This window comes from Marmota monax, unplaced genomic scaffold (assembly GCF_021218885.2).
Source record: "Marmota monax isolate L192 unplaced genomic scaffold, Marmota_monax_Labrador192_F-V1.1 WCK01_AAM20220418_F8-fsc00004, whole genome shotgun sequence".
NCBI lineage: Eukaryota > Metazoa > Chordata > Mammalia > Rodentia > Sciuridae > Marmota > Marmota monax.
In genome coordinates, this window is record NW_026692881.1 from 3,630,973 (window position 1) to 3,649,713 (window position 18,741).

Below are 18,741 nucleotides of genomic sequence, written 5' to 3' on the forward strand. Positions count from 1 at the left end.
ACAGAAAGGTAAGGAGGTTTAGGGCCATGATGGTCCAGAGAATTTAACAAGAGTAAGGATAACAAAGAAAAAGAGGGTGATGCTTTAGGTGAAAGCAAAGGAGCCAACAGACTAACAATCTTACTGAGGTCAAAGATCACAGTGTGGTTTGTAAGAACTCAGGTTGGATGGGGAGGAGCAGTTGAGAGAAGGATGCTTTAATTAGAGACTATGCAGATGGACAGTTCGGAGGGGAAGGAAGGTCAAGGGTGACCGTGAGAATCATGGATGAAGTAGAGTGGACAAGAAGTTCATTGGTAACAGGAAATCAAAAAAATGAGGATCCTGGATAGTGGATGCTGAAATCATCAGTTATGGTTAGCTGACAGGATGAAAAGCAGGACTGCAGACCAGGAATGGAGTGGTGTGACAGCTTTGTAATGTGTCAACTTAGCCGTGCATCCGTATGTTCCCGGCACCCCTTCCCTGTTCACCTTCAGCCAGGATGGGCCACCAGAGATAATTTGCAAGGCATTTGGAGAGTAGGAACAAAATAATAGCCGTAGTTCTCTGGCACTTAGAAGGTCTATGCAGGACACCCGGCAGTTGGTACACTTGGTCATCTATGGGTCATCTTGTTGACATGGAACACCAACCAGGGCTGCACATATACTCCATCCTTTCTTGAATCTGACTTCAGCTTAATGCTCATGGGTCAGGTGTATGCTTAGCTCCATGAAGAAATGCACCAGTGTTTCCAGGACACCACGTATTCAAAGTTCTAGGCTGTGGTATGGTATCATCGGGTCCAGGCCCTCTGTGTACACTCCAAGTCACCCCCAGGCTCCAGCATGTCCTTGTTCTCCTCTGATGTACATCCATCCTCTCTTCTCCTCCTTTCCCTTCCTTTCCCAACCCAACCTGCTCTGAGGAATACAAGCTTCAGTATCAGAGATGAAGATGACAGCCTCTAGAAAGTAGGTGACGACCTTTCAAAAAGTGTGTAAAGTCAAATCCTTGTAATAAAATCATGATGACATATAATATCCTAGTGATCTATTGCTTTCATTGAATTCTGACTGAGTGGGAATTTTGACAAGAATATATTTAACAGTTTCTAGGAAGATAAAAAATAAAGGGAACCTCACTTCAGGTCAAAAGAGATTGCTATTTGAGAACTTTCCAAAATAATTATGACTCTTTCCACGAAATTGCCATCCAGCACCCATCCCTCATATCTGTCCTCATGGTAATAAGGGTCTGGCATACACATGGTGCTGGTGTGATTTTCTATACAGAACACATATTATAAGTGGATGGTACAATTAATCAAATGAATGAGGAAAGCTACATTCCAAACATTCTGTCCCACATCCAGCTATCTCAGGAGGAAAATATATTTTCTGTATGAGAACCCTTGGATTTAAACATTTAATTTGAGGTTTGGAGGAAATAAAGAGGGGGAGATTGTGATGTCTTCTTTATCTGTTTTATATTGACCTTTATATCTGCTTTATATTTTACCTTTTTACAAGGTAAATATTTATTAACTGCTTGTATTCTTAGTTCTTCATATTAAAGTTCTGAGTGAAAAGCAGAATCTATGATGTCGGGGTGACAATATTTGCCTTCCTCGGAGTTCATTTGTGAGATTTATGTTGTGAAAGAATCAAATGTTAATAATCATCATCCATACTTTGATATAAAAACTACATTCCCTTCCCTTTCCTACATTGTATACTGCTCTGAAAATGTTTCAAATACTTCTAAAGACAACTCCCTTGGCAGTAGTCTCACAACATCCTCCGTCATCCTGGACATTAACCCAGCAAGCAGCAACTTCAGAATTACGCAACTGTGATCAGACCAAATCCGGTAGAGGCAATTATCTACCTCGTCTCCTCCGAGCCAAAGAAACAAACTCTATTTTCCACATGTCTCATTTTTTTCCCTTATTCACTGCTCAGAGATCCATTCTTGGTTCCAGCCCCGCCCCCATGAAAAGGCTGCCTATTCAATTAGAGAGACACAAAGTTGGCTTGTACAAACCAAGTAGAAAAGACACAAGAGTGATTTATGCTGGTTAATAAGCTGGGAGAAAACATGTAGAGGCCAATTGTCTGCTGAGAACAAGAAGAGTTTCTTTCTGGGGAGTGTATAATGTCATAGCAGACACTATCATTTGTTTGCCTAGCCAACAGCCATCCTCCTTTATTGCTTAGAAAACACTATTTGCTACAGATATCAGGCAGGTGGCCATGGGATTCAGGAGAGAAATGATTTGCTATCATCCCTGGAGGATGTACACTGTACAGTTTCTCTATATGTTTTGTGATGCCAACCTACGAGATCCCTCCAGCAATTCTTGCCTCCTAATAGTCATACTCTTGTGTAGTCTTTTCCTACACTGAACAGAGGGTGATCTGTGACTAATAGGATACAGCAGAAATGGCAGAATTTGATTTTGGAAGCTGGGCTATCAAAGACTTTGCAACTCTTACCTTTCTTACCTTGTTCCCCTTCCCCCATTTGTTTAATGCTGGAGATTGAATCCAAGGGCACTTGACCACTGAACTATATCCCCAGCCCTTTTTTTATTTTTTATTTTGAGACAGGGTCTCAATAACTTGCTTAGGGCCTCATTAAGTTGCTGAGACTGGTTTCAAACTTGTGATCTTCCTGCCTCGGTCTCCTGAGTCACTGGGATTACAGGCATGTGCCCTCTCACCCAGCTCCCTTGTTCTATTGAGTTCTCACCCTGAAGGAGGCCTGCTGTCATGTCATGAAAACACTCACGCAGTCTAGTCACTGGTGAAGTCCTAGTGAATAGGACCTGAGGCTTCCAGACAACTTCCAGTGTGACTTTACCAACCATGTGGGTGAGACAAATTTGCTCAGATGCCCAGAGGTCCAGCTGGTACCTTGTCTGCAATTTCACAAGAAATTGCAAGTCAGAGCAAATCAACAAAGTGTCTCTCAAATTCTTGACCCCCAATACTATAAGAGGTGATATATATTCATCATTATTTTAAGTCAGGGAAATTTCAGGGTAATTTGCTATGCAGCAGTGGATAACTAATACACCAATCATGTTAATTCCCATTTCCCTTTCATGGTATATATTTAGTCAGAAAACCACATCCTAAAAATCACAGGCATAAAGGAAAGTCCTTGACATTGTTCATGACTTGTTCTAATAGACTTGACCAGTAGTGTACTAGTAAGCCATATCTCCAGAAAAATTTAGAAAGGCCTGATTTATAGTATTCACCTAGTTCTATGGTATAAATATTCCCATCATGGATAATCTCATGCTACAAATGCTGTGTCACTGAACACATAATTGAAAAGAGAGGCAAACACTCTGCTCTTGCAAGCCCATGTGAGCAAGTTCCTATGAATTACTGGATTGAGCTAAGAAGAAATAGATGCGGCCAAGTAGTCATGCTGCCCTCTGCTCATGTGGCCAGCAGCATCTTAAGAAGTAGCATAATGTTTTGCCAATAGCTTTAGCAATCAAACAACCTAGGGTCTAATTTTGTCCTGCTGTCTTTTGGCTGAGGGGCCTCAGTACATTACTATTTATTGCTAACAATTGTCAGATTCTTCATCTGTAAAATAAAGATGGCAGCATATATTCATCAGAGTTTTAAGAATATTGAATAAAAATAGCAATAGCAAAAGCAAGTTATTAAGTGCTTACTGTATATCAAGTCAGAGTCTGAGCTTATTAGATGTTATTACTTAATTTAATATACAGGTAGATAGTAGGGGCTCAATTAATACTAGCTATCAGCATTTCTATTTTATTACATTCTTGAATAGGGAACCAGCCATTGGGATAAATGCTGAATCAGAAGTTGTCAAAACTGGCCTGTTTCCCCTTGTCCAAACTGATACAGTATCTTCCTGAATTGGACAAAGGACTCCAGAGAAGAGCTGCAGAGCTAAACTGTAGAGACTGACCAGAATCTAGGCCCAGGCCACCCACAAGACCTGTGAATCACCCTGTGATCCAAGGAAGTGAATTCAAGAAAGAGCAGTCAAAGAATCCCTCAAAGCCTCCTTCAGCACCATGGCCAGAAATTGTGCCCTAGAATTGGAAAAAGGGAATAAGCACAGTGAGTAGGTGTTGTCCCTGTCCTCAGTGCTGAATGATTTCAGTGGTCCCCTTAAAGGAGATCTAACTCAAATCCCTTCTAGGGACCACATGGAGTAGAACCTATCAGAATGGGGATCCCTAGTAACAAGAAGTCTCTGAAAAAAAAATTAAATGAAACCTGAATCAGCTGAGAACTTTTAGCATGATTCAAGTTCCCTTTTTGTGAATATACCTTTTTAACAAGGAGGAAGAGAAGAACAAACACTGAGAAAACCTATGTACTATGTTCATCCCCAAGCTAGTTGTTTTATAAATATTCCATTCCATCCTCACAACCCTATATGGCATTTTCCCTACTGATGAAGGACCTGAGATAGAGAATTTAAGAAACTGAATGAAGGTCACCCAGCTAATCTATAGTGGGGAAAGAATCTAATGCCAGATCTTTTCATCCAAAGCCACAGATACTTATAATTTGGATGCCACTATTTCCAAAAAGCAAAAATACAATAGACCCTCAATCTGTCTAATAACTAAGGAGCATTTGAGGTAGATAATAAACTGCTAATAATTTATTATTCCCAGTGCTCCTCTTAAACCTAAAGGATACTGTTCCCCCCCTACCTATTTCTCAGCATTCAGGGGAGCTCCTCTTGGTACTGGAAGAAGACTGCATGTAACTATATTTCTACTCAGTGGGAGCAAGTGAGACCGTCCCACAAGATGAGAACTTGGGCTGGCAATGCCTTTGGGCCAAAGAATACCAAAGATTGTTAGCAACAGAGAGATGTCCTGATGTGTAATTAGCTCCATAGTTAACAGAATGATCCTCCCATCCTCACAAGGAGCCGTCTTGAGGCCATGTCTAATGTGGTCAGGGCAACAATAACTATACTTTGGGATAAACTTTTCTGCTAAAATCTTAGCCTGGTGGTTAAGTGTCAACTCAGATTCTTTGCAGTCTCATTGTTTTTTCTAGCTGTGTAATTGGGAGCATTTGGTTAATTCCATATGTCTCAGCTTTCCCATCTTTAAAACATGAAATAATAACATTGGTTGTATGCAATTATGTATGTCATGTGCTTGGCATAAGGGAAGTTTCAATAAAATTTAGCTGCATTTATAATTATTATCATTACTAAGCAGTGATATAGGTCACTGAAGGAAAAGGTACAGATTCCAGCAATAAAAGGGAGAAGGTAGAACATTGGGTTTCGTGTGTGCAAGGCCCAAGGTTTGCTTCCTGGAACTGCCCACCCTGCAGGGGGAGACACTCCTTAGCATGTTTGCAGTTTCCTCAAGGGGAGCTGGAAAGACAGGGTAGGCTTGGTCTCACTGTTCCAGGCCCTCCCTGCTGAGTCTCTGTGATATTCCTCTGTGAAAGCAGCCCCACCCATGTCCAGAATCATTTCTAAGCGGGACAGGAGGACACCATGGCCTCAATCCATCAGTGTGCCACAGTTAAGTCACTTTTCAGACACCTAGCAAGTCTTGGACTTCCCCTTCTCTGACCTCCCTGTTGTCTCACTCCACCTGACCTGATTTCTGACTGACTGCTGGACCCTTGTCTACGAATGGAGTCCCACCTGGGTCTTGTGGCCTCTTGCCCAGGAGTTGTGGGGAAGCTGCTTCTGTGCCCTAAGACAATATCTGAGGCTCAGTCCTATGTGAGTGTGTTGACTGTCAGGAGAATGATGGCACAATCTGTCTAATGTGCCAGTTGTCACTGTGACTCCCTCAACCCAAATGAGTACTTGTGGCATCCCTGTGGATCACCAGCTGCTTCTTAGACACTTCAGACCTGCAATGACCTAATCTGGCTTTCCAATCAACCCTACAATTTGATATTGCTGAGGTCCCTGTGGATCATACAGATGAATTTACCAAGGTCATCCTATCCACAAGAGAGAGAAGCTTGCCCTAATGAAACCATCCTGCTCTTCAACTCCTGGGTCCCACCTCACCACAGATTGCTGCCACCTTTCTGGTTTCCCCAAGTGGAACACATGAAAATAGTCTCTCCCTACCTCGTGCTGGCTATACCCCAGGTAAACCCATGTGCTTTTTAAACTTTCAGTATTTCTGATTATTACAAGAAATAGAAACCACATGAGAAATTGAGTTTGACTCCAGAACAGTATTAAGTATATTATTATTGGCTTTAGGTTTAGGATCTTTATTGTTATTTATCAGACACATGTTAAAAATGGCAAGATAGATTTTATTCAAGACTGTTATGATATGGAAGTGCTATGGTCTGAGTGTTTATGTCCCCTCAAATTTCATATGTTGAAACCTAACTCTTAATGCAATATTATTAACAGTTGAGAGCTGGTGGAAAGTGATTAGATCATGAGGCAGAACTCTCATGACTAGAATTAGATTATTAAAGAGGGATGAGAGAAAACCTTCACCTCTTCCACCAAGTAAGGACACAACTAGAGGGGCCTTCCATAAACCAGAAAATTGGCCCTCACCAGATACTGAATCAGCTGAAATTTGATCTTGCACTTCCTAGACTCCTGTACTGAAGGAAGTAAATTTCTGTTTATAAACTACCCAATTGATGATGTTAGGTCGGTTGAGGTGGCTAAGAGAACAAAGCACCAGGCAACAACCAATCAGGCGCCAACAAGCAGTGATAACCACCTGTCACTCAGCGGGGTCTCCTGACTGATCCTGGAAGGACATGGAGCTCAGCAAGATCCCTCGACCAACCCCAGGAGGACAAGGGACTCTAAAAACCTCCTTTTCCTGTCCCAAGCCCTCCCTTCCTGCCCTAAAAGATAAAATTTCAATCCAGCTGAGCCTGGGTGCGACTCCCCCGACCCACTCTGTTGGACTGGAGGGTCTCGCCCAGGATTGAATCTCAATACAGCCTTATTCAGCAGCTTTTAATCTGCCTTCTTTTGGTCACCATGCCTGACCTTACAGATGGTATTTGTTATAACATACAAATAAAGGCACAAAGATAAGGAGAGAGATTGAAATCAAATACAAACAAGAACAAGTGGTGATTTATAGCCCGTGAGCAGGGTGAGGGAGAAGATAGATAATTACTAAGAGAAACTTGGTTAGGTTGAGATATGGGGGACATTGATTAGATATCCGGAGTAGGGGGAATTCATGATAAACTTCAGCAATAGTTTTTGCTAAAACCAGGATCACTAGGCCAAATATGAGGCCTAGTTGAGAGGAGTGTTCAGAGAAGCCTGACTAAAGTTTGGTCAAGGATAGAGTCATTGTCAGTGTCTGTTATAGTTCTCCAGAGACACAGAACCACCAGGACGTGTGTTTGTGTGTGTGTGTGTGTGTGTGTGTATGTGTGTGTTTAAGAGGGGGTGGGAGAGAGAGAGGGAGACAGAGAAAGAGATAGAGAGGGAGAGAGAGAGAGAGTTAAAGAGAGAGAGAGAGAGGACTGACAGACTGATATTTATTTTTAGAAACTGACTCATGTAACTTTGGAAGTTGGCAAGTCTGAAATCCTTAAGGTCAGTCAGTTAGCTGAAAATGCAGACAAGAATTAAAGTTTTAGTCTTGAGTCCAAAAACTGAAGGGCAGGCCAGCAGACTGGAAACCCAGGCTGAATTTCTATGTTATAGTCTTGAGGTAGAATGTCTTCTTTGTTCTTAAGGTCTAGCACTGATTGGACAAGAACCACCCACATCATGGAGGGTAATCTGCTCTATTTAAAGTCTGCTGATTTAAATGCTAATGACATTGACAAAATGCTTTCCTGGCAACATCTAGACTAGTGTTTGACCAAACAACTAGCCAGCACAGCCTAACCACATTGACACATCCAATGAACCATTACAGGGTCTGTGGAACATTATGTGGAAACCTTGCTGGGTCCACTTTCACTTCTGAGAAGCACCTACCAATCCCAGAGAAACTGGAGTTTAGTAAAAATTCTAGGAACACTGACATAAAGCATTGCAGTGCTTTTTGTTGGTTGGTTGGTACAGGGGATTGAGCCCAGGGGCATTCTATCATTGAGCTACATCCCCAAGACCTCCCTCCCTTGTTAAATTTTGAGACAGGGTCTTGCCAACTTCCTGAGGCTGATCTTGAACTTGTGGTCCTCCTGCCTTAGTCTCTGGGATTACAGGCATGCATCACCATTCCTAGCTGTGCAATGTTAATTTGGAATTAAGAAGAAGGAAGGATAAATAAAGCCTGAGACCTAACACTCAAGGATGGCTGCAGTGAGAAGCCTCACTTCCCATTGTGCTTCTGTCACCTGACTCTCAGGGATGAGCTTTGAACTTGAGAAAAGCACAAATAGAAATGCCCACCGTCCTGCCCCACCCAAATAGGATGTTTTAAGAAAACAACTTGTGCCTTGATGAATTTTAATAAGAACAATCTATGTAGTGAGAACTAAGCTGCCACTAATATGCTCAGAAACAAGTTGAAACTGCTGGCTGATGCTCTTGCTTCACAAAGCACTTCAGTTCCAGTTGGGCGGGCTTTGCTTGTGTTTCATGGATAAACCCCTTTAGTCAAAGTGTATGGGTGGTCTACAAAGGAGCAAGGGAGTAAATACACTTTCTCTGCTTTCTTTGATGCACATTCTTGGTGCAGTTCTAAAGCAAAGTTCTTTATTGTTAGAATGACAGCTCTTTCCGCTGTTACTTACAACATCCTGTTCTCTCAGGACTCAGACATTGAAGGCTGGGCTGAGAGATGCCTGATCTGGCCTCCTCCCTGATGACCAAGTTGCTGGTTGGATCAACTCAGGCTTCAGGAATTTCTTCCTGCTCATTCAGTCGTTAGTGTATTTTCAAAACATATTCTGAGTACCTGTTATGCACCAGACACAGCTGCAGTGCTGGAGAGACAACTGTGACAGTGCAGTTTCTGCCATCCTGGTGTGCCCATCCTTGCAAAGGAGAGCAGTGCCCCCACCACTCCAGTGGTCAGATGTGTCCAAAAAGGCTCAAGATGGGCTCTCTTCTCTCAAATGTTTAAGTATTTCAAAACATCTGTTAAATACCATCTCATGGTAGATACAGATTCAAATATAAGAAAATGCAGAAGAGTTTTTAAAAGAAAAATTATCATTTTTTCATCTATGTCCAGAGATAAGAGCTGCTAACATACTTGTATATTTCCTTCCAGCTTCTTATTCATCAATATATGAAATTGGAAACTTACCATCATTTTATTTTATTTTTTTCCTTCAGAAAGAGTTGTGAGAACAAAGGCTTTTGACTGGGAATGAAATGAAGGCCTTCCTAGAAGAGTCATTTCTTGCAGGCCCTCTTAGGATAACTAAAGGAGCCTCCTTGAAGCATAATGTGTGGCTCTTTTATTTTTTAGGCCAGCCCCAAGGAGCAGCAGGAAATAAACCAAACATGACAGGGCATAGCAATGCAGCATTCTGGCTCCCAGGAAAAAAGGAGGCACGCTACTAATTATGAGGCTACAAAGGAGGGAGTTTCTTGCTTGCTGTGGGTTTGGGCACGGTCCCTGACAATTAGTGTTTGTCCTTGGGACACATGGGTGTTGATGTCTGATTTAACAGGTGCATAATTGAAGGGAACAGAAGATCTTGGGTGGGGATGTTGCAAAACAAGCCTGACCCAGTGGCAGCATCCATCTGAATTCCAGTGTCCCTCCTGGATCAGGGCTTCATCACTGGGAGCTTTACCACTATCCTGCTAAAGTCTGAGGGGCTTCTGGGGTACATTGGGAAATGTACTGGAGCTATACAAAAGGATAGTGTGGGGGGTGAGATCCTGCTCCTCAGGTGGAAACTGTGTTGCCTCAAAGGTGGGTGGAGGTGTAAGAAGAGGCATCACCACAGGTAGGCAGGTGTAATCAGGAGAAGGAGTGTGTGTAGAACTTCATGTGTGACCTCCCGTCCTTTCTTCATGAGGTCCTCATCTTTCTCATGCAATCTCTTTGGATTACTGGGAGAAGTGCTACGTATTATGCTCTATGAGGCAAACATTCTTCCTCAATTGCCTTAATCAAAACCCTTGACTTATAGCAGAGGAGCAGGCCCAGATCAGAGGAGGCAGATAGATGCCACAGGAAGGGACTTCATCTCCTCAGAAAAAAAGTACTTAACTCTATACCTGATACCATAGAACTTGTTTTTGTGGTTGAAAAGAACATTAGGCCAGGTGTGAGGGTGCACACCTGTAATCCCAGCTATTTTGGAGGCTGAAGTTGGAGGTTGCAAGTTTGAGCCAGCCTGGGCACTTATGAGACCCTGTCTCAAAAGATTGATAGATGATAAATCAATTGATCAATTAATAGATAGGCAGGCAAGCTGGGGATGTAGCTCAGTCCCTGGATTCAAATCCCAGCACAAAGAAAAAGAAGGAAGGGAGGGAGGGAGGGAGGGAGAGGGGAAGGTTAGGACTCTAGGAAAGAAAGACAAAGCTATATAAGAAAGGAAATGGAGTCAAAACACACTTCCTAGTTCTACAGAGAACACTGTTTATGTAGCTACAATAAAACAGCTTCTGTTTATTGATTTAACCAAAAAGAGTAAAAATGCTATATTGGGTAAAATGAAGGGAGGAGACAGTGATGTAAGAGTATTCGATCATGAGCTACAGAAGGTGTCTTAGTCCTTTTCTGTTGCTACAAAAAGCACCGTGGACTGGGTAATTTTTAAAAGGAAAGGAGTTATTTTGGCTCATGGTTGTTGAGACTGGGACATCCAAGTTCAACCAGCTGCATCTAGCAAGGGCAGATGCTTCAACTCGCAGAGGACAGAGGAAGGGCAAATGCAAAGAGGCAAAGCACAAGGGATGCCCTTGTTTTTTAGCAACCCATTCTCACAGTAAGTAATTCAGCTCCCCAAGCAAGAGAACTCCTCCAGTCTGCTCATGAAGATGGTGCCCCCATGACCTCAAAAATGGGTGAAACGTTACACATTCTGATTGATGAAAACCAGTAGAAAAGTCTGGGGCTCACACTGGTGAGCAGGTTGCAAAGAAAAGCTGACCCACTCCTCCATACCATTACATTGGCAACTAAGTTTTAACATGAATTAAGTTTTAACATAAATTTTTGTGCAATTAAGTTTTAACATGAATTTTGGTGCAGACAATCCACATCCACACCATGGCAGGAGGTAAAGAGATAAAGTTTAAAATTAATACAATTATTATAATTGATCACCTAGAAGAGATGGGGTGTGATCAGAGGTGGTACATGGTACAGCTTTATCATCATCATTATATATTCCCTTAGTACTTTTAATCATGTTTGTGTGTAATTTTTACTAAAAATTTTTAGTCAGTGAAGAAAACTGCCCCAATCATTTGCCAGATGGAAGTGTGCCTTTCTATAAGGCTGTTGTTTGAAGAATGTGTCCTGGGATTTGCAGAGGGATTGGAGGAGAGGGGTCTCCTGCACTACCCACCATCCCTGTGCTGAAGGATGGGCAGCAGACAGGGCCCAGGTAACTTGGCAAAGACCAGTTGTCCAGCAGGTCATGGCCAAGGAAGAGCTTCTGATGCTCACCACTTCCTGGGTGAGATTGGTCAGCAACTTTTCTCCACTTTCATAAGTGAGAGAAAGCCGGCCCTGACTGGAGAAAGCAAAGTAGACATGCATGTCTGCACAGCTCTGCCTAATGCTTTTTTCACTTAACATTATCTTACAGACATTTTAATGCAATGTGTACCTTCTGGAAATTTGATCTTAATGGTATCTGGTCTATCCTATATTAATGGCAAATCCAGTCTGCTGGCTAAGAGTGCAGGCATATCAACCTCATTTACTGGGCCAGAATCTTGACCCTGCTTCTTTCCAACTATGAGACCTTAGGGACACAGTTTCAAATAGAAATAGAAGCTGAAAATAAGGTAATACAAATACCTACTTCACAGGCAGTTGTGAGATTTAAATAAATGAATGCATGCAAAGTGCTTAAAGCAGGACCTGCCACTCAGTAAGCGTCTTAGTAAGCATGCAATAAATTTCAGCTGTTAATGTTTTTGATTTAGCCATCCTTATTTTAAATATAGTTTTTTTCTGACGTTAACTTTAATGAACATCTTTAAACAAATTTTTATAAAACTTAATTATTCATGCAGGGGGTGTAAGATCAGTGGTAGAGCACAATATGCTTAGCATGCCTGAGGCCCTAGGTTCTCGCGTGCACGCTCACACACACACACACACACACCACCACCACCACCAAAAAGAAAAAATGCAAAATTTTTTTCATAAACAATTTATATTCATTAAAGAAAAAATAGACAATTCATATGAGACAAAAAAGAAAATAAAAGCTAGTTGTAATATTGCCCCCAAAGATAAACATGATACACTTGGTGTATATTTTTAAAACCTTTTTCCCGTATATATAAACAAAATATACAATATAAATGTGTGTGTGTGTGTGTGTGTGTATATATATATATATATATATATATATATATATATATTATATGCATACAGTGCTCTGCAAAAATGAATTTTTTGATAATGCTTCATAATTTTATTTTTCTTCTTACCAGTTAAGAATAAGCCATAAATACTTGTGTGGAAAATAAATCATTAATAATAAATGTTAGTAGCTGCCTAGTACTCCTTTTCATGTTTGTATCATTATTTTTAGTACCTAGAGTCAATTCCAAACAGTATTTCATAATTCTAAATTTTGTGTGTTAGGGGGGAGGTAAAAAGTTTGCATAGTCTACTCAGATACAAAAGAGTACAGCTTTCAAATTTGTATTTCGTAATGATCATAATGTAGTCTCTATTGTATACAATAAAGAGAAAAAAATCTACCAGTTAAAAGTGTAGCTATTGCTTCTGGCTTATGTCTCTTACTTGATATAAATATTCTGTTATAATTCAGTCTCTTACTTTAGAAATCTGTATCTGGGCTAATGGGAGTAGAGTATGTCCTGGCAGCCTGGAGATGCCATTCTCTGGTGGGCTCTGGCTATGTGTCCTGATGCATCTTGTCATGGGGTAGAGCAGGTATCTGAGGTTTCATGGCAACTCTCCTTCAAGCCCTCCAAGCAGGTCTAGATTCCTTCTCCATCAGCGTCCTAGCCAGGCTGTCTATAACAGACTCTTCAGACTTCAGCAAGCATAGAAATCAGTTGGAGGGCTTGTCAGAACAGACTCCTGGGGACTGCACCTAGAGATTCTATTTCATAGGTCTCAGGTGGAGCTGAGACATGTTCACAGGTGAGGCAGGTCCAAAGTCTATACTCTGAGTACCCTAATCTACACCTCCATAATCACTCTGGAGTCACTTTGCTCTCACCATGAGGAACCATATTTGGCTCATTGATTCTTAGTTTAACTGCCTACCCCACCATACATCACTGGGGGCTTAAGAATCTTCTAGAGTCCTTGTTATCCACAGAGTAAGGGGAAGGGAGCAGTGCTTTCTCTAGCCTTCCCTCCATGTGCATGAGGACATCCCATGCAGACTCCTCTCCTCCAAGCTAATGGAGAGCTCCCTGCAGGAGAACTCTTTCCAAGGCACCATATGGAAAGAGAAACAAGCCAACTTCATTTGTTTCAGGCTTTGAGGGATAATTTTCCTCTAAGCATTAAAACCCAAAGGTAGAGAGGGATAAACACAATACTGGCATCTAACATCCTATCTAATCTCTTTCCTCTCAGAATCAGAGACTCTTTATTTCACTTCTTGTTACCTATCCATTGTTCATGCTTCCTCTTCCTGTGGGTGGACATTTAATCTGGTTCTCTGGGGCCATAATGGCAAGTTTGCTTCTGAGAGACATAATTTAGAGAATATTAAAAATATGTAGTTTAATATTTTGAAAATTGTCCCTGTTACATGTAGTAATTGTGTTATCTTCTTTCTTCATTACATTTGCCTATTTGTTTATGCTTCTTTGTTGGGCTTTATATATATTTTTTACTTCTATTTTCAGGTTCAGTATTTTTTACTTTTGTTATATACGGGATGGAAAAATCATTTTTGTCTCTCCTTCTAGTTTTTCTCTGGGGGCTCTATAACAAAAGACAGATTTTTTGTTTGCATATATAAATGTATATATATATATATATATATATATACACACACACACACACAAAAATGGGAAGACCATCACAAATGAAGATTTTACCTATAATCCCAGTAACTCAGAAGTCTAAAGCAGGAGGATTGCAAATTTGAGGCCAGCCTCAAAGACTTAGTGATTCTCTGGCTCAAAATAAAAAAGCTTCTTCTCAACAAAAGAAATAATCAATGAGGTGAAGAGAGAGCCTACATTTTGAGAGCAAATTTTTGCCATACACATGTCAGATAGAGCACTAATCTCCAGGATCCATACAGAACTCCATAAGCTTAACACCAAAAAAAAAAAAAAACCCAATCAATAAATGGACTGAACAGACACTTCTCAGAAGAAGATATACATTCAATCAACAAATATATGAAAAATGTTCAACATCTCTAGTAATTAGAGAAATGTAAATCAAAACTACTCTAAGATTTCATCTCACACCAATAAGAATGGCAGTTATCAAGAATACAGAAAACAATAAAAGTTGGCAAGGATGTGGGGGGAAAGGCACCCTCATTCATTGCTGGTGGGACTGCAAATTGGTGCAACCAATTTGGAAAGCAGTATGGAAATTTCTTAGAAAACTTGGAATGGAACCACCATTTGACCCAGCTATCCGACTCCTCGGTCTATACCCAAAGGACTTAAAATCAGCATACTATAATAATGCCGCCACATCAATGTTTATAGCAGGTCAATTCACAATAGCTAAACTGTGGAAGCAACCTAAATGCCCTTCATTAGACAAATGGATAAATAAACTGTGATATATATATATATATATATATATATATATATATATATATATATGTATGTATGTATATATATTCACATATATATATATACACACACAATAGAATATTAATATTACTCACCATTAAAAGAGAATAAAATTATGGTATTTTCAGGTAAATGGATGGAGTTGGAGAATATAATTCTAAGTGAAGTAAACCAATCCCAAAATACCAAAGGCCGAATGTTCTCTCTGCTAAGTAGAGGCTGATCCATAATGGAGGGGACATGGGAAAAATGGAGGAACTTTGATGTGGTAAAGGGGAGGGAGAGATGGGGAGGGGAAATGGGGGTAGGAAAGATGGTGGGTTGAGATACACACCATTATCCTATGTACATGTATGACTGCACATATGGTGCGATGCTACATCCTGTACAACCATAGAAATGTAAAGTTTTGCTGCAGTTGTATACATTGAATCAAAATGCATTCTGCTGTCATCTCTAATTAAAATGAATAAATAAATAAAAATAGTGATGAAATGGTAAATTCATAAGATACACTTTTATTACTTTTTTTTTTTTCTTTTTAGTGTGGGAACCTAAAGAAAGGGCAAACTTGACTGCCAATAAATAAATAAATAAATAAACAAGTAAAAGTTAGATAGGGCTCTGGGTATAGTTCACTGGAGAATGCCCCTGGGTTAAAGAGAAATGGAGATTTCTTTTATAAATCTAAATTTACCTTAGAAACTTTCATTGTTTCAGAGCTTCTCCTTTGACTGATGATTCTCAGATTGATTAACTCAAAATAATCCTTATGCTAAAGAGGCATAATTAGGGTGGCATATTTTGGTCTTCTACAACTATGTACTTCATTTTTGGATTTTTTTCTTTTTTCTAACATCTTGAATGCAGCATTTTCTTGGTTTGTAGCATTTGGACTTTAAAAATATATTTCATGATAATATAGAAATATATGATGGTATAGACATGAGATCATGCCACATTGCTGTTTTTATTGGGAATGTTCTTCTACACCCTCTACACTTGTGTATCCCCTTATGCCAGCATCGCCCCTTCCATCTTGCTTCTTCTATAACAATTTCTGAGTCTCAAAGTTTGTTTCGTTATGTTGTTTAACTGTCTTCTGTTAGTTTAATATGTAGCATTCTCACTGCCTTTAATGTCTGAAGACGTTGAAGTCCTGCTATGGTTTGTTCCATAAATAATATGAATTTGGACATAACACACATTTAAATCTATGAGATTGGTTCTTTATTTCACCCTTCTTAGATCTCTTCTTCCTTTTCCACTGGGACTCGCTCTAGTTTTTATCTTCCTCAGTTAAGAGAGATGTTGAGAGCTAATGAGACTGGGCAGTGAAATGAAGAGTACATGGCCACTAACTCCTGAGATTTTCTTGGCCATTCTCCCCAGGTCAGTTGGATTCCAACGAGTCAAGAGATTCCTGTGATTATTTCTCCATAATCTAGCCTCAGAACTCAGAATCATCTCTGCATCTTGTGCACATCCTGCATGCGTGAGGGAAAGTGTTCCCCCCCAGAGGGATGGAGAAATGAAAGCTAAGAAACTAGTACTGTGGTTCCTTTATTTTTCAGAACAGCCCCCAAGGAGCAGCAGGAAATAAACTGAACATGACAGGGCACAGCAATGCAGCATACTGGCTCCCAGGAAAAAAGGAGGCACGCTACTAATTACGAGGCTGCAAAGGAGGGAGCTTCTTGCTTGCTGTGGGTTTGGACACAGTCCCTGACAATTAGTGTTTGTCCTTGGGACACATGGGTGTTGATGTCTGATTTAACAGGTGCATAATTGAAGGGAACAGAAGGTCTTGGGTGGGGATGTTGCAAATAAAGCCTGACCCAGTGGCAGCATCCATCTGAATGCCAGTGTCCCTCCTGGATCAGGGCTTCATCACTGGGAGCTTCACCACCATCCTGTTGAAGTCTGAGGGGCTGTTCGGGTACATTGGGAAATGTACTAGAGCCATACAAAGGGATAGTGTGGGGAGTGAGATCTTGCTCTTCAGGTGGAAATTGTGTTGCCTTAAAGGTGGGTGGAGGTGTAAGGAAGAGGCATCACCACAGGTAGGCAGGTGTAATCAGGAGATGGAGCATGTGTAGAACCCCACGTGTGCCCTCCTGTGCTTGCTGATCCAGGCCAGCATGATAAGATGCTGAGGGAAGGAATGAGAAATTTTATCACATATTGAGAGTGATCCGATACTAAGGATGAGACATTCTCATTAAATTGACTTGGCATGATTCTTGTTCAAACTAAGATAAATAAGCTGAAGGTAGAGTCCCAAGAGGGGACCTAGTCAAAAAGTGGGAAAAGGGGAGCATGAACCAGGTTTGATCAAAGGGAGTCTTTGTCATAGGTAGCACTAAATACGGTCAAGATTTGGAGAGCTCCTCACAATAAGAACTTTTCCCACAGTTTTATATTCCATTAATCTCCTAATGACATGACTCCATTTTTTTAGACCCTTTTGAGTGAGTGATAGTGGGGTTTCACTGTGGATTGAATTACACCTGAGTCTGATCCCATCCATGCTCTTTGCCCTTGAACTCCAGGCCTTACAGAATAGCTCCCGCTCTCTGACATACCCATCCACCTGCTTTCGTGGCTTGCTCACATTGCACTGTAGTTCTGCTTCTGGTTTGTCTGCATCTCATACCCTTGGCTTGCAATCCTATCTGCCACTTCTTCCTTCAAGCCTGCTTATTTCAAGAAGTAATTCTAGTATTTTTCTTTTTATTTGTGTTTTATTATTATTATCTCCTGATTTTTACTTATTTGTATATTGCATTGGTATTCTGTGCACATGAAAAGCCACACAAGGTTATATGTACAGTGGAAATTAAGTTTTCTTTTCATTCAACATTTCACAGTAACAGAACCCCTTCTGTGCAAACAACTATGATTAACAGTTTGAGTGTCTTCCCAGAGATGGCCTTCAAATTTATAAATATTTATGTATATTCACATATTTCTTTTCCCCTGAACAAATTGTAGTATACAACACATACTGCTTTCTCTGTCTCTAGCTTTTCCCTCTTGACATGGTGACTTGGAGAGAGCTCTATCTCAACACACAGAGAGCTGTTCATTATAGTTCAGGGCATTACATTTATTTCTCTGGCTTTAACTCCTGGAAAAATGTCGTGAGTCATTCTGGGGATGCCCCCCTCCCCACCCAAATCTGCCCTCCACTCCCCATACTGAAGCTTCCATTAAGGGACGTCCCCTGCTGTCCATCTCAACTTCAGGGACTTGCACCAATCCGCAGTGGTGGAGAGGAATGAAGCAGTGTTAGCCACAGAACTTTATTTCTCCCACAGAACAGCTTAGCTGAAAAGGGAAATGACTCTTTCTGGAAGGAAATCTGTGGACCTTCAACAACTACATGCTGATGTCTGGCAAGAAGCCCAGATTCACAAAACCTTCTCAGCTGTATCAGACAAATGGCATTTGTACCATTAGGGCAAGGCTCAGCAATATCAAATTGGCTTGCTTTATGTGCGTGTTTCTCCTTTTGGATAAACAAGGGGTCACTTTACAAGGAAGAGTCAGCATCCTCCTCCGGGGCCAGGGCTATATAATACCCCCATCTCCTTACACCTTGATCAGGTATGTGAGCCCCAAACATGGGATTTTTTTCCATGTCATTACATTGTCACTTCCTAAAAAATTAGTCTTTTCCCACCAATTCAACAAATTTTCTTTTGAATGCTAACATACATTACAGGTCATTTTCTAGGCATCCAAATATAATTGTGTGTGTGAAGACATGATTCCTGTTCTCAGTACAGCATGTTTTGTATTTCTGTAATCTTCCCTCCTAGATAGGTTAAAACCTGCCTGTTTGTTGCTTCT